Source organism: Schistocerca cancellata, chromosome 5, assembly GCF_023864275.1.
Source record: "Schistocerca cancellata isolate TAMUIC-IGC-003103 chromosome 5, iqSchCanc2.1, whole genome shotgun sequence".
Lineage (NCBI taxonomy): Eukaryota > Metazoa > Arthropoda > Insecta > Orthoptera > Acrididae > Schistocerca > Schistocerca cancellata.
In genome coordinates, this window is record NC_064630.1 from 509,900,165 (window position 1) to 509,925,246 (window position 25,082).

A 25,082-nucleotide genomic window follows, 5' to 3' on the forward strand; every position below is an offset into this window, starting at 1 on the left:
AGGGCCAAAGCTGCCGTGATAACGTATATATACTGCAATAGTCAAGGGCGAAAATAGGAGGGACGGAAAGAAAGAAGTTATTTCGTACGGAGCCCGGGAGGGTCTGCAGATGCGGCGTATCATCACAAATTTGCGACAGAAGCACGAGCGCTGCCGGGGACGGCGCCGTGCTGTCAGGGGTCTGGCCGCCTAATGAAATCCTAAGCTGCAGACAAGGTAGCGGACAAATTATTCGTGGCGGGGATGGCGGCAGCCGCAGCGTCGTCTTCGGCTAATACCGACGGCTCTTGTTTCCGCCGTGTCTGCGGCGAGGCTCGGCCCGCCCGGGAACTGAGGATCAGCCGGGACTCGGATGACGCGCAAATGGGGGTGCGGCGGGAGCAAGCGGCGGATGAAAGGGAGGGCCAGAGGAAAAAGAAAGGACGCCGGCGTAGAGGAGTCATTGGCGGCTGAAATAGCGGGCGGCAGGTAGCTGCGAGAACGCGGGTTTGGCCCGACATCACAGTCTCATGTGAGAGAGACAAGAGTAGCTACGGGAATCCAAGGCCATCCCAGTACACGAGGGTGATTCAAATGAAAATCTTAAGGGTTCCACAAAATTTCTAAAATTTGTATGATGGAGTCGGTAGGTGGCAGTGGTGTTCCTTCAGTTTCAGAAAGTGACCGACAGGTGGCAGAGTGATGCTATAACGCAGGAGAAGGAAGCAGCGACCGTAACAAGATGGCCGCCCCACTGTCAACAAGCACCATGATCGAGCAGCGATGTGTGACGTGATTTTTTGTGTAGTGAAGGTATCAAACCAATCGAAATTCTTAGCAGAATGACAGAGCAATACGGTGATTCGTGTTTCTCGTTGCAGCAAGTGTACACATGGTGTAGGTAGTTTAAAGCAGTGTAACTTCTGTGGGGGATGCCCCAAGACCTGGACAGCCTCACCACGTATTGGCGGACGAGAACATTGCATTACTTGAGGAGGTTCTAAAGGAGAACATACGCGTAACTCTGAATGGAATAGTCACAATTTTCAATACTAGTATTGGTTCAGTGCAGAATGCTGTTTGTAATATACTACACTCCTGGAAATTGAAATAAGAACACCGTGAGTTCATTGTCCCAGGAAGGGGAAACTTTATTGACACATTCCTGGGGTCAGATACATCACATGATCACACTGACAGAACCACAGGCACATAGACACAGGCAACAGAGCACGCACAATGTCGGCACTAGTACAGTGTATATCCACCTTTCGCAGCAATGCAGGCTGCTATTCTCCCATGGAGACGATCGTAGAGATGCTGGATGTAGTCCTGTGGAACGGCTTGCCATGCCATTTCCACCTGGCGCCTCAGTTGGACCAGCGTTCGTGCTGGACGTGCAGACCGCATGAGACGACGCTTCATCCAGTCCCAAACATGCTCAATGGGGGACAGATCCGGAGATCTTGCTGGCCAGGGTAGTTGACTTACACCTTCTAGAGCACGTTGGGTGGCACGGGATACATGCGGACGTGCATTGTCCTGTTGCAACAGCAAGTTCCCTTGCTGGTCTAGGAATGGTAGAACGATGGGTTCGATGACGGTTTGGATGTACCGTGCACTATTCAGTGTCCCCTCGACGATCACCAGTGGTGTACGGCCAGTGTAGGAGATCGCTCCCCACACCATGATGCCGGGTGTTGGCCCTGTGTGCCTCGGTCGTATGCAGTCCTGATTGTGGCGCTCACCTGCACGGCGCCAAACACGCATACGACCATCATTGGCACCAAGGCAGAAGCGACTCTCATCGCTGAAGACGACACGCCTCCATTCGTCCCTCCATTCACGCCTGTCGCGACACCACTGGAGGCGGGCTGCACGATGTTGGGACGTGAGCGGAAGACGGCCTAACGGTGTGCGGGACCGTAGCCCAGCTTCATGGAGACGGTTGCGAATGGTCCTCGCCGATACCCCAGGAGCAACAGTGTCCCTAATTTGCTGGGAAGTGGCGGTGCGGTCCCCTACGGCACTGCGTAGGATCCTACGGTCTTGGCGTGCATCCGTGCGTCACTGCGGTCCGGTCCCAGGTCGACGGGCACGTGCACCTTCCGCCGACCACTGGCGACAACATCGATGTACTGTGGAGACCTCACGCCCCACGTGTTGAGCAATTCGGCGGTACGTCCACCCGGCCTCCCGCATGCCCACTATACGCCCTCGCTCAAAGTCCGTCAACTGCACATACGGTTCACGTCCACGCTGTCGCGGCATGCTACCAGTAATAAAGACTGCGATGGAGCTCCGTATGCCACGGCAAACTGGCTGCCACTGACGGCGGCGGTGCACAAACGCTGCGCAGCTAGCGCCATTCGACGGCCAACACCGCGGTTCCTGGTGTGTCCGCTGTGCCGTGCGTGTGATCATTGCTTGTACAGCCCTCTCGCAGTGTCCGGAGCAAGTATGGTGGGTCTGACACACCGGTGTCAATGTGTTCTTTTTTTCCATTTCCAGGAGTGTATATTTCAATAAGGTGTCTGCAAGATGGATGCCACGTCAGTTAACTGCCCAAGTGAAAGACCATCATATCGATGCCTGTGAAGAAAAAAAAATGGTTCAAATGGCTCTGAGAACTATGGGACTCAAGATCTGAGGTCATCAGTCCCCTAGAACTTAGAACTACTTAAACCTAACTAACCGAAGGACATCACACACATACATGCCCGAGGCAGGATTCGAACCTGCGACCGTAGCGGTCGTGCGGTTCCAGACTGAAGCGCCTAGAGCCGCTCGGCCACAGCGGCCGGCCGGCTATGAAGAACTTTTACATAGTTTAGACGTCGAAAGCGATGAATTTCGGGGAAAAACTGTTACAGACTATGAGACTTGGGACCACTGTCACCAAACAGAAACGAAAAATCATGCACAGCTCATCGCCGAAACCAAAAACATTCCTCACTCAAGCATCTGCTGGTAAGGTCATGCCTTTTCTCTTCCAGGATGCAAATGGAGTAATTTTAGAGCATTACATGGATGGGGGCGTGACAGTAACCGGTACTTCTTATTCAGACATGCTGAGAAATAAAATTGGTCCAACAATTAGAACTTCTGAATTCAGCATAACAACGACCGACTGCATACAGCCCATAAGACAATTGAGCATATTCAGGAAATGAAATATGAATGTCTGGTACATCATCCTAATGTCTTTCATCTGGTCAGTGCACTCAACGAAGCAATGAATGTGGAAATGGGGTCCTACAAAGAAGTGATGTACAGGACAGACAGGCAGGGAGTGAAACTGTGGAAAACACACGGCTTGGCACAATCCACATATGCTGATGAGCTAAAACGTTATGACCACTGGCCACCGCGAGACTGAATGCCACCCGCTGCTCTTTCAGGCACGTGATGCTGTAAGGGAAGCATATAAGTAGAGCTGTGACGAATGGGAATCACCGTTTGACAACGTGGAGTTTGCAGTGCAGAAGCCTGAACAGGCTAGCACGACCAGTCACCGGCCAGTGCGCCCCCATCGGTTGGTACAACTGCGACTAACCATACTACGCTACACTTACTTAATTGAATGGGGAGGGGGGGGGGAGAAAGAAAAGGCAAGAAACTGATGACATCAGCTGTATCGGAACTTGATGCGGAATCAGCGCCAACGAGTGAAAATGCGTGACAGGACGGGACCCGAACCCGGGATCTCCTCTTTACGAGGTAGTTGTGTTCTTCACTGCACCATCGTAACACAGTGTTTATAGTAAATACTCGGACTATCCCGGCACGCTTCCCAGCCCCTGTCCATATCCTCTATGCTCGCTTATTTTAGATTCCCGCTGGAGGTAGAACGTAAATGTGTATTCGCAGTGAGTTTGTGGATTCATTACCCATATATGTGAATAAACTATGTGACACGTCCGAAAGAATAGACATCACACATTGTTACACTACGCTTCTCCGCACCTTTCCGGAGAATTTCTGGACTGTGTGGGATCCTTACCAAATAGGCCTGATGGGGGACGTTGAAAATGTCGAAAGAAAGGAGCTCGTCTTGTTTTATCTCGAGGTAGGGGAGAGAATGTCATGCATTTGATAAAAGTGTAAGTGTGGCAATAACTACAGCAAAGATGTTTCCCAGTGTGGCGAGATATTTTAACGAAATTTCAATCACCCAGTTTCTCCTACAAACGCGACAATATTTTGTTGACTACAGGAGAAGGAACGATCATCATGTGAAAGTAACAGAAATGAGATTTCACACAGAAAGGTTTAGGTATTCATTTAGCCACTTGCAGTTTGAGAGCGGAACAGTAGAGAAATATAGTAGTTCTATGAATCCTTTGCCAAGCTCTTAGGTGTGAACCGCAGAGTTGTCATGTTGATGCAGGTGTATATGAAGCACCACGTAAACTGACTGCACGCTGGATCCCGCGTCTGATTCTTGCAACATGTTAGCAGCAAATCCCACAAACATGCTCTGTTCAACTGCCTTTCCTCCGGAGATAGAGTTTCCGTGACGTCGTGTCTCATCAGCGAAGCATTTGTCAATCTTTGCATATATAATGATGTTGCCTTCGATGCTCAACGTTTGTTCAACACTTAATCTCTCTCAAAGCCCCGACGATGCTCCTATTAATATAAACTGTTGATACCTACATTTATCCATTAGCTTTCGGATCGCGTGCACATTCTGCACGGAATTAATGGACGCTTCTACATCGGTCGTACCACATCTGAAAGAGTGATTTGGGTAACTGCGTTGGAGGGCTTCCATACTCGCCGATTTGAAGCCGTTAGATTGTCCTGTATGGTGACAACTGATAACCAACGTTTACTCCGTTCAGCTGTCCCAACACGGGGCACGCAGCGTGTGTTGAAGACATTTTTTACCTCTCAGTAATAGCAATATCACGTCTGCTGCGAGATCGAAGACTAGCAAGTCTGTATACTCCAAAGGCTGACTTCGCGTAAACCATTTCTCAGTAAAACTTCTACAGTTTTAATATGTACTAAACTTGAATATTGTCGTAGACGGTAAACTAAACGTTTCTTGCGATACGGTCGTAGCATGTTTTTTGTATGTCCTTAGTAACAGTGCAGCCTGTGTAGTTCTCTACTTTCACGAAAGTAAATGGTGAAGTTGGCCGAGATACTTTCAGTGTCAAGTGCTTTGAACCAAATCTTCAATGCTGGAGAAGCTACTGGAGTCAGTCTGTGAGCGATGTGTAAGAAGAGCAGCATTTCACGGAATTTTGCCTACGTAGCTGTGTCTTCTAATGAGGAAGAAATAGGAAACAGCTTCCTCATTAACGTGAGTAAAGGTAGAGTATCACTTTAACGGTGTAATCGAAGTAGCCGGCTTTCGTAACAGTTTCTTATCAGCAGAGCACATAACTGACTCACTTCTCGTGTTATAAGGTCACCAGCTCAGTTCCTTAATATTAATTATGGGATGTTGCAGTAATTGAAAATAGTAGGGCGTTCTTATATTCTGAAAAGTGAAACCAGCTGGATTTTATTAAAATTTGTCAGTTTAAAAACAGGATGTTAAGAAGCGTGTTTTTTCCGCTGGTTCTTAGTACAATAGTGCACTGTGTAATATTCGCTGTAGGTACACTACGACTATATGCTGAAACTATTGCATCAAATTAAATCCCGTTTAAATAACAGCAGATAACGGTACGCTAGATCTACCTATGTAGATCTGCAGCTGCTGAGAGACACTTTCCAGTATCTGGTGGTAACTTTAGTTATCGTCACGCGCACGCTTCACACTGAGGCGGTACACCTCACCTGCCCTAAACTCCCGCTAACAGGTGGAACCCAACTGAGGTGATGCCACACCGTGGTGTCTTGAAAGCTGGTCTGGGTGGAGGTTCGAGTCCTCCCTCGGGCATGGGTGTGTGTGTTTGTCCTTAGGACAATTTAGGTTAAGTAGTGTGTCAGCTTAATGACTAGTGACCTTAGCAGTTAAGTCCCATAAGATTTCACACACATTTGATCATCTTTTTGTCTTGGATGCATTTGATTGTATCCCACAAACAGGCGTGAATCATCTAGTTATTCTGAACACCAATTAATCAAGCTTATGATGGCCGTAGGTGAACAAGTAGGCCCGAACAGTGATCATAAGAATAGGAACAGCCCAAATTTGTCTCATTAACTGACATGTATTCTATATTTAAGATTTACGAACAAATAGGAAATCGAATATTAAGCATTAGAGTCCGGATGAAACAGTGCACTATTATTCAATATCAGGTTTCTCATGTGATCAAACGTGAACTGAAATAAAAGTTACAAAGTAATATCAAGGAAACAATTAAAGCGTAGAGACGGGCAAAGGAGAGAATTACTAGTAATGGGGAGCAACAGTGGAGCATAATGGCACATTACCTAGCCTTATAGCCGTCGTATCTCGCCATGTTATGCAGATTTTCACTTGTGGTTGCCTTCCGATAGCAACAGTCACGTCAATCAAGTACGTCCCACTAATAGTAAACGTCATATTTAACTTTCTCAGAGGCTCTCCCTAACCCTGTAAGTGCGTGAAACCTCAGAGTCAGACATTCACGAAGACAGCGTCTAGGAGGTCCTGTTGACTGACTACGCGAAGTCTATTTGAGGACACCAACAGAAATGATGTTGAATGAACCTGCTGGATCGCATTTTACAACTGTCTGGGGAGGCACTATTTTCTGTTGCCATTGTAAACGCCGTTCCTTTAAAAAGAAAGTTCGTTTTGTGAGTTCTGAAGGAACTCTCCAGATCTGTTAGTTCACCATTGTATGGCTGATATAACCGCCCAATACTCCCTCCCCCCTTCCAGAAAATATCCCTGCGCTCCTGATATCCTTCTAAAGAGCACCGAGATTTTGTTGACCACTAACAATTACAGTCATAAATTACTCCCATACAGTGAGACTGAGTGTAAGAATTTTCCACCTCGCTTTCCCCACAAGGCAACACAAAAAATTGGGAGGTGAGGTTCTTTATTTTAACTTGGAAAATGACGAAGACCTTTGGAGAAAAGAGAAGCAGCTGTCAATATCAAGAGCTCAGATCTAAAACCAAAGCTAAGTAAGGAAGGGAGAGCTGAAAGGTGGAAGGAGTATATAGAGGATCTATACAAGGGAGATGAACTTGAAGGCAATGTTATAGAAATGGAAGAGGACATATATGAGATGGCCGATATGATACCACGAAAAGAAATTTGGCAGAGCACTGAAAGACCTAAGTCGAAACAAGGCCCCTGGATTGGGAGACATTCCGTTAGAACTACTGACAGCCTTGGGAGAACCAGCCATGACAAAACTGTTCCATGTGGTGTGCAAGATGTTTGAGACAGGCGAAATGCAATCAGACTTCAAGAAAAATGTAAGAATTCCAATTAAACAGAAAGCGAGCCCTCGCAGGTGTGAATATTACGAAACTATCAGTTTAATAAGTCATGGTTTCAAAATACTAACATGAATTCTTTACAGAAGAATGGAAAAACTGGTGGAAGCTGACCTCATGGAAGACCACTTTCGATTCCGGAGAAAAGTAGGAACACGAGATGCCGTACTAACTATAGAAACCAGGTAGCAGTTATAAGAATCGAGCGAAAGGGAAGTAGTGGTTGGGACGGGATTGAGACCGAATTGTAGCCTATCCCAGATGCTATTCGATTTCTACATTGAGTAAACAGTAAAGGGAACCAAAGAAAAAATTGAAGTAGAAATAAAAGTTGAGGGAGAAGAAATAAAAATGTTGAGGTTTGCCAATGACACTGTAATTCTGCGAGAGGCAACAAAGGAATTGGCCGGCCGCGGTGGTCTAGCGGTTCTGGCGCTGCAGTCCGGAACCGCGGGACTGCTACGGTCGCAGGTTCGAATCCTGCCTCGGGCATGGGTGTGTGTGATGTCCTTAGGTTAGTTAGGTTTAAGTAGTTCTACGTTCTAGGGGACTTATGACCTAAGATGTTGAGTCCCATAGTGCTCAGAGCCATTTGAACCAACAAAGGAATTGAAAGCATAGTTGAACGGAATGGACAGTGTCTTGAAAGGAGGATGAACATTAACAAAAGTAAAACAAGGATAATGAAATGTAGTAAATTAAATCGTGTGATGTTTAGTGAATTAGATTACGAAACGAGACACTTGAAGTAGTAGATGAGTTTCGTTATTTTGGAAGAAAAATAACTGATGATGGCCGAAGTGGAGAAGATATAAAATGCAGGCTGACAATGGCAAGAAAAGCGTTTCTGAAGAAGAGAAGTTTCTTAACGTCGAATATAGATTTAAGTGTTAGGAATTATTTTCTGAAGATTTTTGTAAGGACTGTAGCCAAATCTGGAAGTGAAACATGGAGGATAAACAGTTTACACAAGAAGAACGCAGAAGGTTTTAAAATCTGGTGCTACAAAGAATGCTGTGAAAATTAGATGGATAGATCATGTAACTAATGTAAAGGTACTGAACAGCACTGCGGAGAAAACAAATCTGTGTCGCAATCTGATTTTAAGAAGGAATCTGTTTATAGGACACATCCTGAGACATCAAGGGAACACTAATTTAGTACTGGAGGAAAGCGTGGGGAAAAATCATAGATGGAGGCCAAGAGGTGAAAACAGTAAGCAGATTGAGAAGGATGTAAGTGTAATTAGTTATTCGGAGATGGAGAGGGTTGCACAGAGTAGAGTAACATGGTGAGCGGCATCAAACCAGTCTTCGGGCGTAAGGCCACAGCAGCAACGACAACATGACTTAATTTTCTAACAAAATAAATGTAGTACGACATGTATGTTTAGGATCCACAAATCAGTACTCACTAGAAAGATCTGAAACTTGGGCAATATTTCAACTTCTATTACATTTTTTTTCTTCTACAGATGAAACAGTAAACAGTCTGAATATTTAATTATCTACTTAATACCACAAACCAGTATTAGTCAGTCATTTTGATATGGCAGAAAAGTGTGAGTTTGCCTGTAGTAATTGCTATCTTTTCCATGAAACAACTAGCGAAGGAAGTTTATAGAGCTAATCCTCCTTCCTCGCACAACTTAATGCATGCTACTGTATAAAACAGGAATGTAGTAAGTGGATACAGTTGTATACTCAAATCGTAAAACTATTTGCTTGTCCCGCCCAGCGAAGGAACGTAGCTGAACATCAGCACAAAAGAGGAACCAAGTGGTGCCAATAAAATAATCACTTCACACGTGTGATCCACCCGCGCTCAACGTGTCACTTGCCTACGAGCTCGTCACTGCCACTCAGGCGAACGTGTTTGGAATCAATTAACAGCCCACTCATTACCCAAGCAAATGATCCATTATCGGTTTTCACGTGAGTCAAAACAGTTTAAGCACAGTACTGGAAGAGGACCGCGGGGGAAGGTCGAATTGCGTTTAACAACGAAATGCTCTCATCGAATGACAAATATTACGTTAACCAATTGTGAAACTAACTCAAATTTTCAAACACAGGCTTAATATTGTCCACTTCAGAACATTAGAAAAAAATACATTAGAAAATTCTTTTTACGAGGAGTATTCATATCAAATCTAAGAACAAAATGACTACTCTTACAAGTGAATGCGTAAGAAAATTCTAGCTTCTTGTAACGTCTGCCGATCTAGGTTCTGGGAAAACGTCATTGACGGAAAGTTTAGCTACTTAGTGTAAGGTTGCACTTTTCAATTACCTCAGCGCGATCAGTACGAATGAAACACGATGACTCAAATGAGTGACTCAGTCAATCACTGATCACCCACCTTGCGAATTTGTTTTGAAGACCGTTGTTGATTTAACCATTCGGCAACTAGAGTATTTAGCGACTGTGTTCCCGGTGCTGTATAGATCTAAATTCATAGGATGTGCAAACGATTTCCTTTATTGCTACCACACTGAGTGGTTATTAGTAACAGGTTCGATTTTCTGGTACTGAAGGAATCACTGAGAAATTTATTGAACCGGACGCCATTGTTACGTCCTGAAAATAAAAATTTCTTCCTGAAGAAACAAAAAGTCTTGCTTGATCTGTACAATGTGTACTAACAGGTGATTTTATGAATTCCTGAGGAAATTTTGCTATTACTTCCATAATAAACTATCAGTCAGTTCAGTAGACTTCATTTTTAATCAACAAATACTTAGATATGTAATGCGAATTTAGTAAACAGTTATTTGTTTATCAGAATAACAGTTTTGTCGTATGTGCTGCGAAGCTCACCTTGTGAAAACGTTGTCGTATCGTTGGTCGTCTGCAGTAGCGGTACCTGCAACAACAAACGGTGTCATAAATGACATTTTCCCATGATAAAAGTATATAATAAATTAAACGAAAAACAATAAGATTATGCAACATGAGTAACATCGGGAATTTATTCAGCTGCTTTTTTCGTACAGAAAGACAAATAAACAAATATCTATATCGTGTGCCGAAACACTGCTGTGAAATATTCTAGGAGCCACGTGAAAAACTAGATGAATCAAAATTTTGAAGATGACTAGCTTTATTTCCGAAACACTTGTTTATTAATGTGTTATTAGGAACCGTTACTAAATTAGAATTCATAATTATTTGTCACTCTCATTATACTTGGGCTGATTTCACGCTGTTGCGCATTTCATACAGCTGTGAGCCAATCATTACGTATCTGTGTATCTGATACGTGCAGTCACGTGTGTAATCTTTGACTTACCTTCTATCCATCTCATTCCCAGTTTTTCCAGGTTAGCCAGCTTGTTTGAAAGGCATTTGATATGGAACATTCAGTCCGTGCGCTGTGTGCTCCGTGACCGTAAAAATATTCAATAATTTTAACGGAAGTCGCGGAGTGGATTTCAATACGACTGAGAGATGTTATAAAACCAGGAAATGAAATACTAAATGATAAATTGGTTAACAATTCAAACAGGTGCACTTTTCAGTTGTTTTTCTAGTACACTCTCAAAAGAAGTCTAGATTCGTCATTCCATTTCAGATACCTGAAAAATTAATGTTGATGTTGCTACAGGTTGTGATTATCATTATAGGAGTAACATTTGTAAAACTGTATCATCTACGTCGTATCCGGTATCTATATTTTAATTTGACAAGTAGAACTTTTCGTTCGTAGTTAGCACTGTGCGATTCGAAAAGGTGTATCTTAATGAGACACACATCGGACATATTTATTTTCCCATTCTTGTGTAACGGAACTTATAATGCACCTGCAAAGGCCGTGAAGTCAACGAGTCGTTAAATGCCAACCTTCCTTCGTTTCCTTTGAAGTATGTTACGCTTAAACCAATGTCAGACATCCATAGGGCAAAGTATGGTATTCGCGATGAGAGCCTAATCCAGAATATGGCGCGTAAACTCGGGAAGCGATCCGATTTCATGGTGACATTCGTCCCTCGGTCCGAGTCAGCGTAAAATCCCAGGAACGCGAATGGCTGTTTGCCATTATCAGCCAGGAAAACGCTGCGTCAAATTCATCATACAAGTAGTACTCGTAATTTATTCTGTCTGAACACAGATTATACACAGGAGCCGAAAAACTTCTGGTATCTTCCTTTACATTATAATGTTGCTTAGGCATACGGTCACTGGCTGTAACTACACGATTACTTTCCTCTGTTATGATGACGCATTCTTCGAGGTGTGACAAAAAAACTCTGTTACACGAGTTAGTTGTGGACGTACAGGTATAGTAGTAGTACGTATAGCAGTCTGATGATTTTTAATGAAATAATTCGCCTTTTTGCTGTTAAAACAATGTGATCCATTTACCACGCCCGCTGCCTGAAATTCAAACTCGAGTGCTTATATCATTATTTCACCAGCTTTATAGTGCGTATGGTATATGGAACAGCAGATAAATTCACACCATCACATACAACTGCTGTTACGCGCCACGTCACAGCTTTATATTACTGAGTAGGTTACAACATCCCACAATGCATGAAACTGCAAACCGCAATAAGTAAAATCTTAGCAGCCAAAAGCGGAATGATTTTATTTGAATGGTAGTTGTATAGTATGAACCCGAACTTCACTGAGAAAAACACGGAGTTTCCTCAGGAATATTTTCTGAGTATTTTGGTATAAGGGATCTACGGGCTCCGCTGGCACATTACAGACTATTCATGTAACTTTAATTTATTCGGTTGGTTACTCCAGCTGCTTTTGTTTATGCGAAAAATAACTTGAAAACGGTGAAAAAGAATGTAATACGCATTCAGAAAAAAATGTAACACAAAACACAGAATAACTCAAGAACTCCAAGACCAGACGTGTACAGTTCCGTTATAATGTGTTCAATCTGCAATGATGCTGTTCCCTCACGAGTATTGTTCAACACGATCAAGACAGAAGTACAGCGACGCATCATCGACTGTCTCACACATTCAAGAATCCCAGACGTTTGGGGAACAACTTCCGTGGCTCAGACAATCTTGGCAACAAGGTCCAGAAGCGTACCGATCGGAATCTCGTAAATTAGGCTCTTCACACGCCCCGAGAAGAAGTAGTCCATTAATAACAGGTGTGGCACCCGAACTGACCGCAGAACAAAACCACCGCGACCCAGCTATTGCTCAATCGAAATACAATTACTCTGTAGCGACTGCAGTGAGACTGGGCACCACGGGTCGCTTATGCCAAAATACGTGGAAAATGCTGCTGAGCAACTACCGAAATTTTGTTTGTAGTGGCGTATCTTGTAAAATTCTGGCATTCTGTACTTACTCTAGTCAGCTTTTTAAATATTAAGTTTGATAGATTAAGATATTTTCTCGACTTGTAGCTGATATACAAAACCGCAGAGGGGTACTTTTCCCAGTCCGTCAGGAGCTTCAGCGGCACACGTGTCGCGACATACGGCGCTTGTAGCAGGTCGGTGGCATGATGAGTGACTCGGTATGTGAGACAAATACCTTACACGCTCACATACTGGGAGGTGATGGTCCGGAAAGCAGTGCCAATCAGTCGTAACTTTTCCTGCATATGTCAGCAATAGTGACTTATCTGGGACATAGTAAATGTCACTAGTAGGGTATCGGCAACTTGTGTGGCATAAATACAATGAAACAAATGCTGAGTTCTAATAAATAAATCACGAAACTGAGTCACTCCGAGAGTGTACGAAGAAACACGAAACAGGACGATGTTATGTAGCAGATTCTGTAGCGTGTCAGGTCAATGAGGCGACGCTAATCACTACAGGGCTATTACAAATGATTGAAGCGATTTCATAAATTCACTGTAGCTCCATTCATTGACATATGGTCACGACACACTACAGATACGTAGAAAAACTCATAAAGTTTTTTTCGGCTGAAGCCGCACTTCAGGTTTCTGCGCCAGAGCGCTCGAGAGCGCAGTGAGACAAAATGGCGACAGGAGCCGAGAAAGCGTATGTCGTGCTTGAAATGCACTCACATCAGTCAGTCATAACAGTGCAACGACACTTCAGGACGAAGTTCAACAGGGATCCACCAACTGCTAACTCCATTCGGCGATGGTATGCGCAGTTTAAAGCTTCTGGATGCCTCTGTAAGGGGAAATCAACGGGTCGGCCTGCAGTGAGCGAAGAAACGGTTGAACGCGTGCGGGCAAGTTTCACGCGTAGCCTGCGTAAGCCGACGAATAAAGCAAGCAGGGAGCTAAACGTACCACAGCCGACGGTTTGGACAATCTTACGGAAAAGGCTAAAGCAGAAGCCTTACCGTTTACAATTGCTACAAGCCCTGACACCCGATGACAAAGTCAAACGCTTTGAATTTTCGGCGCGGTTGCAACAGCTCATGAAAGAGGATGCGTTCAGTGCGAAACTTGTTTTCAGTGATGAAGCAACATTTTTTCTTAATGGTGAAGTGAACAGACACAATGTGCGAATCTGGGCGGTAGAGAATCCTCACGCATTCGTGCAGCAAATTCGCAATTCACCAAAAGTTAACGTGTTTTGTGCAATCTCACGGTTTAAAGTTTACGGCCCCTTTTTCTTCTGCGAAAAAAACGTTACAGGACACGTGTATCTGGACATGCTGGAAAATTGGCTCATGCCACAACTGGAGACCGACAGCGCCGACTTCATCTTTCAACAGGATGGTGCTCCACCGCACTTCCATCATGATGTTCGGCATTTCTTAAACAGGAGATTGGAAAACCGATGGATCGGTCGTGGTGGAGATCATGATCAGCAATTCATGTCATGGCCTCCACGCTCTCCCGACCTAACCCCATGCGATTTCTTTCTGCGGGGTTATGTTAAAGATTCAGTGTTTAAACCTCCTCTACCAAGAAACGTGCCAGAACTGCGAGCTCGCATCAACGATGCTTTCGAACTCATTGATGGGGACATGCTGCGCCGAGTGTGGGAGGAACTTGATTATCGGCTTGATGTCTGCCGAATCACTAAAGGGGCACATATCGAACATTTGTGAATGCCTAAAAAAACTTTTTGAGTTTTTGTATGTGTGTGCAAAGCATTGTGAAAATATCTCAAATAATAAAGTTATTGTAGAGCTGTGAAATCGCTTCAATCATTTGTAATAACCCTGTATATAGACGCGTACTCTGTGTTGGTTATGATCTTACTATTTTCCGTTTTCGGTTCGATCATATCACAAGCGTATTTTCGTATAAAATTCGCGTTGTTTTGCTTACAATGAACTCACCATATTTTTATCTCTGTTTTTCATTTATTAGTGGCAGCTACCAGAAATCATGTCACAAGCCATACGTTATCAGTTTACCGTTAGATAGCGCTAAAGAATACAAAGGACATCATCAGAAGAACTGCAACGTGAAACAGTTAAAAGATTCCCTAAATGCTGCGTCGCTCAGGGATACAGTTTCGACCGATGTATCCGTAGAGCAGCAAGGACACTGCTTACGGGCGAAGCGTCTGCTTCTAATAGGCGATGTTAGGAGCGAGAGGGATGCTACGGGTGGAGCTGGAGTTCGCCCAGCACAGTGTATAAACACACTCGTTATCGTCTAGTCGTTTCAGACCCATCTCGGTCTCATGGTTCTCCGGCGGGGGTGGGGAATCCCATGGGGGTAATGATCCTCCAGACAAAAGTTTACTCTAAGCGTTTATATTCTTCTGCAGATTCATTTAAAAACAACAGAACAACTTAGTAATAATCTGGATGAATTGTATGTAGATGATAAAACAAAATTTGTCGATAGTTATTGTTAGCTGTGGTCCATTTTAGAAAAAGAGAGGAATTCGAATTTAGAAAACAATGCAAGAATTAATAACGCAAGCAAGGTCATTGGGATCTCAGTTCAATCTTATGGGTCGATATTATAGAATATTCGGGTCGATATAATAGAATACAGTCCTGTGTTGGGCAGAGACTTGGACATCTAATCAGAGACGTATAAAACAGTGTTGGAGATGGACGTCTGGAGAAGATCAGGAAGAATAACAAGGAAACACCACGTAACGAATACCGAAGTGATGAAAGTAATGGAAGTAAAGGAAGAACACGTGATGTGTTGGATCGAAGAAAAATACAGTCGTACAGTTATAAAAGAAGAATGGATGAAAGAAGAATACTAAATCTGACACTCGATTGCGAAACTGAGGAAAGATGAAGAAATGAACGATCGACGACTACCTGGCTCCAAAAGTACAGAAAACAATGAGAAACTTTGTTGGAGATGATGAGAATGCAAAAGATTGATGTACCTGGCGGGACATCTTGAAGAGATAGCGTTGAATTCATGTGTAACACTCATTGTAATAAGTCCTGCGTGTATTTTTATGTCGGACAGAAACCTCTGTTTTGAGGAATGTTTCAGTAAATAAATTTGTATATTTCTACGTATATTTATATCCAAATTTTTCATCTAACTTTCGGACTTTAATAAAATAGCATGAAAACGTTGGTCCTCTAAAAAGACAAAAATTTCTAGAAGATTACAAGCACAACGTTAAGCAAGACAAAACAGAAAGGGAAACATCTCCAGCTAAGAAAAACAAACAAAGTCTAGCTTTACTAAAGATAGGGTGTTCAAAAATTACACTGACAAAATTCGAGAGGATGTAGAAGGCCTCTTGAGGAACAAAATGAGAATAGGAACCCAAGTCTGGAAACATGATCCCACCACGCTACAGAGCGTCGAAGTTATAGCCACCGGCGTATGTATATGATATCCCACCTACCTTTGTTACTTCATATATTTCCGAAATAGAAGCAATGGAAAAAAATGCAATTGGCTAGGGATGCACCTATATCAGGGATTCATACAATGGGCAGGAATGAACAGACCGTAAAAGTAAACAAACATCACTTCTTACAAGTGGTAACGTTTCTTTAAATGGCACATGTGTGTGATTTTTCTACAGAAATGAAAACTGGAGGTAGAATTAATGATGGAAGACTTGGTTTCACTGCTATAAACCTCATGCCCTTTGAAACATTTAGACCGTAAATAATGGAAACGGTGCCACAGTATCTCCCGTAATGCCGTAATGCGGATTGGTTGAATCGTCCTAAAGCTGGCTGTAGGCAACCCTTGTTTTGCGCAGTACGGCAGAAATTCTGGCGCTGTTCCCATCCTTTGAAGTCTATGTGATTCAGAAGGTATGAGGTTCAGAACAATAAAAACAAGTCTGTACCTCTTGTTCTAATTTCTGTTGAGAAACATACATGTGCGACCCACAAAACGTAACTTTGTGTTGAAAGTGATGTTTGTTTACATTTATGGAATGTGCATTCCTGCCCATTGTGTGAGACCCTAGGTGCATCCCTGGCCAATTGCATTTGTCATATTTTTCTCGTTTCGGAAATATATGAGATGGCAAAGTTGGGTTGGATATCCAAAAAAATGTTCAAATGTGTGTGAAATCTTATGGGACTTAACTGCTAAGGTCATCAGTCCCTAAGCTTACACACTACTTAACCTAAATTATCCTAAGGACAAACAGACACACCCATGCCCGAGGGAGGACTTGAACCTCTGCCGGGACCTGCTGCACAATCCATGACTGCAGCGCCCGAGACCGCTCGGCTAATCCCGCGCGGCGGTTAGATGTCCTATATATGCACATATACAGGCACCGTCGCCTGTAGCTTTCACACGGAAACCTTTTACTCCCCTCAAATTTTGAAACATCATTCGTAGGCAGGAACTACTAGGAAAAAAAATAGCATTAACCACCATTTACACTTTAGTACCGCCTTAATCTCCGGACATGTATCGCAGTTGTAATGGCTGGTTCAAATGGCTCTGAGCACTATGGGACTAAACATCTGAGGTCATCAGTCCCCTAGAAGTTAGAACTACTTGAACCTAACTAACCTAAGGACAGCACACGCATCCATGCCCGAGGCAGGATTCGAACCTGCGACCGTAGCGGTCGCGTGGTTCCAGACTGAACTGGCTAGAACCGCTTGGTCACACCGGCGGGCGCAGTCGTAATGCTAGGTGATATACTGATAATGCTGACTTGTGATTTCACGTCGTGTAAATTATGTCGCCAGTATCGTAACAGTCTAATCGTACAATAAAGTACGTTATATGCGTATCTGATGGTTTTGTGAAGTGATCCAGGGCATGTTTCTGGCAGAGAAATAGCCGGTCGCGGTGGCCGAGCGGTTCTAAGCGCTTCAGTCCGGAACCGCGCGACTGCTACGGTGGCAGGTTCGAATCCTGCCTCGGGCATGGATGTGCGTGATGTCCTTAGGTTAGTTAGGTTTAAGTAGTTCTAAGTTCTAGGAGACTGATTTACCTAACATTGGTTCGCCCACTGTTAGAGTATGCGGCCGTGGTCTGGGGGAAAGCCGCAGATGCTCACATTGTGACTCTGCAGCGGATACAGCACCGCGCCCTGAAGACTGCTATGCATCTTCCGAGGCGTTTCTCGACGCGCGAACTCCACTACGACACCGGGATCCTGCCTCTCCGAGACAGGTTTCGCGCCATCGCCAGGACGTTCTACGAGAAGACGGGACGCTCCCACAACCGGCTCATCCGTGGACTGGGCCAACAACCTCATCACAGGCCAACCACGCGTTGGCCTGACCTGCTGAGGGATTAAGTTTTACTAATCCCTCAACAGAGTGTGTCTTTCTCTTTTTCAGGTTACACCAGATAGGACCAATCAACAAGAGTGGTAATATATCTTTCTCTCTCTTACAGGAACCGCAGGAATGACAAACTTTTGTCTAAACTGCACACCACGAGCCAAGGACAGGCTCGTCATTCCAGCGTCAGCGTCAGCGTTAGGGGACCGATGACCTCAGATGTTAAGTCCCATAGTGCTCAGAGCCATTTGAATCATTTTTTTGGCAGAGAAATAAGCCTTGGACCACGACATACTGCTCATGACAGAAAAATCACAGTATTGTCGATACGTTTCTATTATTGTTCTTAAATCAGTTGCATGACATGCAATATTTTTCGCATATTGCTGTACTTACATCAGTTGCATGACATGCAACACTTCTCGCACGAATGTTTTTCAAAGTTTACGTTTCCGTGTATTGCAAATTCATGGAAGGTATGTTAAAGCGATGTACTGAGCACTGGTCTAAGCATATTATGATTCTATTGAAACATTTTAATTTTAATTTTCTTGTTATTAAAATCAGAAGCATCTCCGGCATGTTAAAAGTGACGGTGACGGCAGCTCTGATTACCTGCCTGGTGCCACAAAGTAGCAGTTAAAGAAGTGAAGCAAGAAATAAAATTAAGAATCTGACTGTGCCAAAAGTAACCGAACCGAGTAAAGTCCCAATGCTGACAGACTGTAGCAGACTTTCCGAGTAGTTCGGTACAAATACGGCAAAGTTTACGTTCGCCCCAGGGGCGGCGCAGAGCGGCTTTGCTCCATTCGGCTTCCGGCGCGTCGTTCTGTTTCCGGCGGCCTCTCCTATTTGTTTCCATTTTTCGGCCGTGACGCGCTGACCGCGACTTTGTCGTGGAGCGGGAGCGTACGGCGGCGCCTGCGAGGGCGGGATGAACAGACCGAGAACGGACGGCAGCCCAGGGGACGCCGGCCTCAATGGCGTCCGGATGACAAACGGCCAGCGCCGCCAACCTCCTGTTGAGACCCGCCGGCGCTCCAGGCATCGCCGAAAACGGCGCGCTAACGCGATTACCGGTCTGAGTGCTACAGACAAATTTTGGTAAACATGTCAGCTGCACATGGATAGTTTTAAACATTTACCCGTGTACTCCACAACACCAAGCGGTGTGTGACTGTGTGTGCAGAGGATTCCAGATTCATTTCTCCCAATTCCTATTCCACTCGACGAACTCTCGCTAAAGGACTGCGACATCCTTTTGTGGGAGCCGGAATTTCTGTAGCTTTTGCGTCGTGGTCGCTGCGCGAAGAGGTATGTTGTAGGTAGTCTTACGTCTACTGAAACATGGAGTCTCGGAATTTTGTAAGCTTCGCCGCGACGCACAAAAGGCTTACTCTATAACGTTCTTCTGGAGGCGTCGACGACCTCTGTGACGCAGTCATGCTGACTCAGCAAATCCATGTTGAGTCGTGCAGTTCTTTTTCGCATTTTTTCTCTCACTCTTCCGCTAATTCACTTTGGTAAGGTTTCAGTACAGGCAAGACAATACTCAAGAATTAGCGAAACGATGACTTTGCAAACGACAACTTTTGCACGTGAATTACATTTTCCTTGCATTCTTCCAACAAATCTGGCGTCTTCTGCCCTAGCGGATGGATTTATGTCTTATATGGCTTTTACCAGATGCTTTCGGATACTTGAAAGTTGTGGCATTATTTAAGTGACTCATCGCCGATCGCGTAGTCGAATTGTATTTCATCTTTTGATCCATTTACCGACATTACATCACGTTTATGTAACTTCAGAGCCAGCTGTCGTTCTCTGCACCACGTTTAGATCGTCATCCTTTTTCCCTCCATTTCGTAAAAATAACGTATTGCAACGTATAATATCCACAGACAACTCTGTCATCTGTAAAGCGCCTGATGGGGTTAAATACTATCTGTTACGTCATTAGCATATATTTTAATACACTGTATGAAGTTATCCACAAAAACAGACGAAGAACTAGAAATAATCTCTTTAGATGTAATGAAGCAAGTTTTGAAGGTGGAGTACGTAGCGTTCTCTCGTAGTATGGCGCTGTTAACCAACTATAAAGAATTAGCTCTAACAGTATACAAACTACACGATGCAGAAAAAAAACAAAAAAAACAGGACTCCTGATCTCCTAAGGAAAAATCTCCCACAATGCGAAAATTAAGTGCCAAACGATGGTTCTTAAGCCAGAAGCAGGTCACAGTTTGGAATGTCTCATACTGAATAAGATGGGAGAAATGGAAGAACTGGACAGGACGGAAAGAAAAAATTTAAGGAAAATTCTCGTAGCGCAAGAAATAAAGATGGTATCTGGGAGGAGAAGAAGGATCACTATTTGTATGAATCACAATCAGTATCAGTCATTGGAGAAGGCCACGCGCACTAGACGCAGGAGAAGGCTTAAGTCTTATGGGCACCTCTTCAGTATGAGTGTAAGGTGGTAGATTAAATGAATTTCAACTTCGCACCTTACATGAGAGATTTTATACATCATAACAGGAAGGTGAATATATCACCTGGCATACTTCCCCTCGAAAATGAGGAGATTTGCCTATTAAAATGTACACTATGCAATGCAAAGGTATGACAATCAGTCGACGGTATTAACAAAAATGGTTCAAATGGCTCTGAGCACTATGGGACTCAACATCTTAGGTCATAAGTCCCCTAGAACTTAGAACTACTTAAACCTAACTAACCTAAGGACATCACACACACCCATGCCCGAGGCAGGATTCGAACCTGCGACAGTAGCAGTCCCGCGGTTCCGGACTGCAGCGCCTGAACCGCTAGACCACCGCGGCCGGCACGGTATTAACACACCGAACCTAAATCCTGCATGTCAATGAGCGAGAGAAGAAAAAAGCTGCTGGAGGAAACGTTTTATCTTGGGAGAAGATGCGAGCTGCGACATCGCGGCCCGAGTGCAACAGAACGCTCTTCAAGCGACCTGTGTTGAGGGACAATGAAATCGCTGGGTGAGTCATCGAAGAGGGAAGGTACCGGGTCAGCAGCGTGGTACAGAGAGAATCTTTAGAAAACTGCTTTGGGGAATTTCCAGATGGATACAAACAGACCAGCGACGCAGTTGATCATTTGAAAGGCGTGTGGTATGCAGGTGATGTACGCATGTAACTTTTAGGCGTATGGAGTGGGCACAAAATGTCTGATTGGCTGAAATGAAAAGAGGAAGGAGTAAAATGCCGAAATTTAGACGCAGTTTGATGGTAGGCCCTTTGCGATTGGCAGAGATAGTTTCCACAAGATGAAAGGAACGCTCCTGTTGGTTGGAAAAAGCCGTGACGTGAAGCGCAAAAGGACTCGGGGGGGGGGGGCAGTTTTGCTGCGGGAGAAACAAGACTGAAAATTTCAGGGACTCTCCTCTCAACCAGCGTCAAGTGCAGAACAGGGTGCATCACACACTGTACGACGCAAAGGAGGAATTTTGAGTAAACACTGTGTTCACTTCGGTTGACATTCAGCTGGATATTAGCTGTAGCGTCGTTGAGCTCCAACAGCGCACGAACGAAACAGCCTCATAGTTAATTGTTCTTGCGAGAACTGGAGGGCCCTGTAATATGCACGCTGCTCCATCCATGCACGTGCCTATCACCTTATTTCAAGACTAGGGATGAGTGAATGTTTTCTCGCCTAACGAGAAACATAGGACAGTTTCTGTCGATAAAATCAGCAAAGATTTTGATTAGTTTTTATAGGACAACGTAATGCGTTGTCTTGACAACTGTCCTAACACTGTCATGCTACAACCTTTGTAAATTCGTGTACTTCTTTGACTATAATCTTGAATTAAAAACAATTTGTGTACAGTTAAACACCGTTGTGCTGTGTCACAGAATAAGGGTCCACTCCTAGCCCCAGTCGTTTATTCTATAGACGCTAGCGCCCTCATAGGGTATTTTTGCTGATGTCTGACGATAGAGAAAAGGAGTGGAGTGTCAGATCAGCGAATGGAGATTGACATAGCTAATCTTCAACTACGTCACCAAACTAAAGGCGACCGCAAAATAGTTCGAGAAAATAAGAAGGGACGTGGAAGTAGCTGCGATTAATCAGAAAGATATATGATATAAAGAGATATTTCTCAGGAAGGTTGACAAAGAGGTTGTATGAAAAGCGAAGTACAAGGACCAAGATCCTTTGGACAGAGAAACGAAGGAAGAACCTCAGCGAACAAATGAAGAAATTCCGGGAGGCTGGAGTAGGTATTAATACAATTGTTTCCAGTTTCCACTTGTCTATTGTAGGCCGAAGTCGAAAAAAAGTTGTTGAACGATTTACCAAAGATAATTACAAGGTTTTAATTGGTTTTCTTTACCAACTAGAAAAAATAAACTTACATATTAATATTTTTTGTTTGCAATCCTGATACACTCAGAAATTTCCAAGTCGCAATATCATAAAACGCTGACGGAGGAGCCAAAACGGAATATTGCTTCCTACTGATTAGTCAGCCCTCGACTTCACTTTAAGTTTATCTGTCGCGGTCGGAATCGTTGAAATGCCAAATGTTTTCGCGGTGAATACTTAGATACTCTGACGCATGCATTCACTTTTTTTCTCTGCACACCAATGCATGTTTTACATATTAAATTTTGTTTATCAGTCCGCAGCTCGTGGTCGTGCGGCAGCGTACTCGCTTCCCGCGCCCGGGTTCCCGGGTTTGATTCCCGGCGGGGTCAGGGATTTTCTCTGCCTCGTGATGACTGGGTTTTGTATGATGTCCTTAGGTTAGTTAGGTTTAAGTAGTTCTAAGTTCTAGGGGACTGATGACCATAGACGTTAAGTTCCATAGTGCTCAGAGCCATTTGAACCATTTTTTTATCAAATTTTAAAAGTCAGCACCAACATATTTATAAATTGGTACGTAGTGCTGACTGTGCATAGACACATCTTACAGATCACAATAACTTTAACTAAAGTCTTTGCAGAATGTGGTGGCCCGTGCGCAATGATCAATTTTGATCCGAAGAGGTGGGCGAGTTCATTCGTTTGCTCGGAACATGAGATAGGAAATCGAGGCGCACGCTCTGGTGCCTTTCTCAAATGATTTTACTCAAGATATTCGGCAAAAAATTTCATTTTCGCCTTCCTTGTAACTTAATATGTCAGCTTCATTATGTCGTGTCCATAACGTCGTTAATGGTGACAGTTATTGTGATATTGGCATTTAAGTAAGATACTCCGCAAATTTCGAAGAAATTTACCCCTGTAAATGCTGATGGGTGTTTTGAAAACAAAAACATTTTAATCACATACGTTTATTAAAATTTACCTTTAATTCCGTCTTTATTGAGGACGACATGGTCCTATGAAATCAGATGCATACTTTTGGAATACACTTTGCTTAGCTCTAGCCCGCTGTGAAGCGGTATTGTCGGTGAAAGCAAATTTGCCGAGGAAAAAGGTGCTCTACGTGAGCTAACCGAGTGCGCATCGAAACTTCAACAGGTCACTGTTTACTGTCGTCTATATTTCTAAAGGTGCTCTCGCTCGCGAAATTCGTGGGGCCCAGTTCGGTTGTCAATTCGGTTGACAGCTTTACGATGTTAAGTGTGTAAAATTTACTTTATTGTACACCAGCTACTACTCGTCAGCTAAAGTCATTGGCAAGCACTATTCATAGCCTCTCCTCATTCTAGTTACATGTGCCATTATCTACTGCATGGTACTATATAACTGAAGCGAAGCTTTCCAGAGTCATTACTTCACGATATCTAACCTTTGCTCATTTGCACTGTTCTACATAGTGGAGCGATCTGTTCGTTATAGAACAGCCGAGACGTCGACACGCGTAATATCTTTCGCTGCTGTGTACCGGGACCCCGGCTGTATCGCCATAATGAACTCCTGAAGTCTCTCTCTTCAATGAGACCTCCCCGGTCTTAATTAAATGCACAATGAGCCTTGTACTGCTCGGGAGCTATTGTAGCTTCGCCGGGAGCAGCGAATTGGGTGGGGGAGGGGAGGAGGGAGTTCTGGGCGGAATGGAAGGGAGGAGGGGGAGGGATGAAGGCCACGTCCTACCGTCGGTCGGTGATCTGCAGAACTTGTAACTCGGTAACGTTCTAAGACTAATGAGATTAGTCGAAGCATTTCACGTGTGTATAAGGAACTCTGACTTTAAGTGGTAAATACAAGGACAATTTTCTGTGAACAGAATACACTAAACTACCGATGCTTCAGATGTTCACATTCAACACCACTGACAATATTCCCATTTGTTATAATTATTCCGCACACAACACACAGTAAACCAATTTAAGAGACAGCAAGGCGTTTAAGAAATCATTCTCTCGTCTTATGGCTGTTTCTATTTAGATTAGCCAAGTACATGAATTTTTCAGTGCAGCAGACATAAAATAATCTGGATAAGAAGCGCTCGTTGTACATTAAATTTCCCAGCCGTGTTACACTGTTCGTTTCCGTCACACCAACACCCGTTCACCAGTCCGTGTGATTCCAAGTTCAACTGTAGGCCCATTTCCTACTACAGGATTACTAGGGTATATTAGGGACACTACAGTCGCCGATATGGCGTTCAATTGGAAGACTTGTACAAAGTTATTGAACCACACGCAGTTATTATAACTTTAGCAGTGTCCCCCGACGCCGGCCGGTGTGGCCGTGCGGTTCTAGGCGCTTTCGTCTGGAACCGCGTGACCGCTACGGTCGCAGGTTCGAATCCTGCCTCGGGCAGGTTAGTTAGGTATAAGTAGTTCTAAGTTCTAGGGGACTGATGACCACAAATGTTAAGTCCCATAGTGCTCAGAGCCATTTGAACCATTTGTCCCCGGACCATGTTCACTTGCTTTGGTCCAACTGAATCCTAGTGCACTGCTTTGTCAAGTGAACATAAAGGAACGACGTCATATGAATGTAGCGGGTGAGCAACTGTTTCTTCCTGTTATAAATATAAAAATATATGACGCATCCGACATTTTGAATCATAACAGCACATTGTCATAACCTGTGAACAAATACAATTGTCTCAAATTACTGACAAGGAAAAGTGAAAAACAGTAC

The 25,082-nt window shown here is 44.0% G+C and overlaps 1 long non-coding RNA gene across 1 annotated transcript in view; it reads right to left on the reverse strand.

Moving 5' to 3' along the window:
- LOC126187461 (uncharacterized) overlaps window positions 1-25,082 on the reverse strand; it is a 180,247-nt gene that overhangs the window by 74,260 nt on the left and 80,905 nt on the right. Inside the window, exon 2 of the long non-coding RNA XR_007537730.1 lies at window positions 10,201-10,246. This is a non-coding gene — a long non-coding RNA (uncharacterized LOC126187461). The remainder of the gene's footprint in view (window positions 1-10,200; window positions 10,247-25,082) is intronic.